At 48.4% G+C, this 537-nt stretch overlaps 1 protein-coding gene across 1 annotated transcript in view; it reads left to right on the plus strand.

Moving 5' to 3' along the window:
* The window catches only part of Fam227a (family with sequence similarity 227 member A), a 53,829-nt gene that overhangs the window by 8,694 nt on the left and 44,598 nt on the right, over positions 1–537 (plus strand). The window lies entirely within an intron of this gene.

Raw genomic sequence — 537 nt, forward strand, 5'->3', positions numbered from 1 at the left:
AGGCTGGGATTAAAGGTGTGTGCCACCACTGCCCAGCTTCTGTGTTATGTGTTTAAGCTAGGCTGCCACCAGGAAATCACATCTTTCATGTGGTGCTTCCCACCCACCTGTAACTCAGTCTCTCCACCGGCACCAGGCATTCCAGTGCTACACATCTATGTGTGCAAGAAAACACACATGGGCCGTGCAGTGGTGGCTATGTGTCAAAAAAAAGCCACGTATGGCCGCCAGTGCCTGTGGCCCTAGCATTTGGGGGATAGAGACGTGGAACCCCAGAGCTCTTCTGCAAGTCAGACTAGCTAAAAGGTGAGCTTTGGATTGAATAGAAGATCCTGCTTCTAAAGAATAGGGGGAGAGCTGGAGAGATGGCTCAGTGGTTAAGAGCACTGACTGCTCTTCCACAGGTCATGAGTTCAATTCCTAGCAACCACATGGTGGCTCACAACCGTCTGTAATGAGATCTGGTGCCCTCTTCTAGCGTGTGAGCATACATGGAGGCAGAATGTTGTATACATAAAAATAAATAAATCTAAAAAA

This window comes from Microtus ochrogaster, chromosome 15, assembly GCF_000317375.1.
Source record: "Microtus ochrogaster isolate Prairie Vole_2 chromosome 15, MicOch1.0, whole genome shotgun sequence".
Taxonomy (NCBI): domain Eukaryota; kingdom Metazoa; phylum Chordata; class Mammalia; order Rodentia; family Cricetidae; genus Microtus; species Microtus ochrogaster.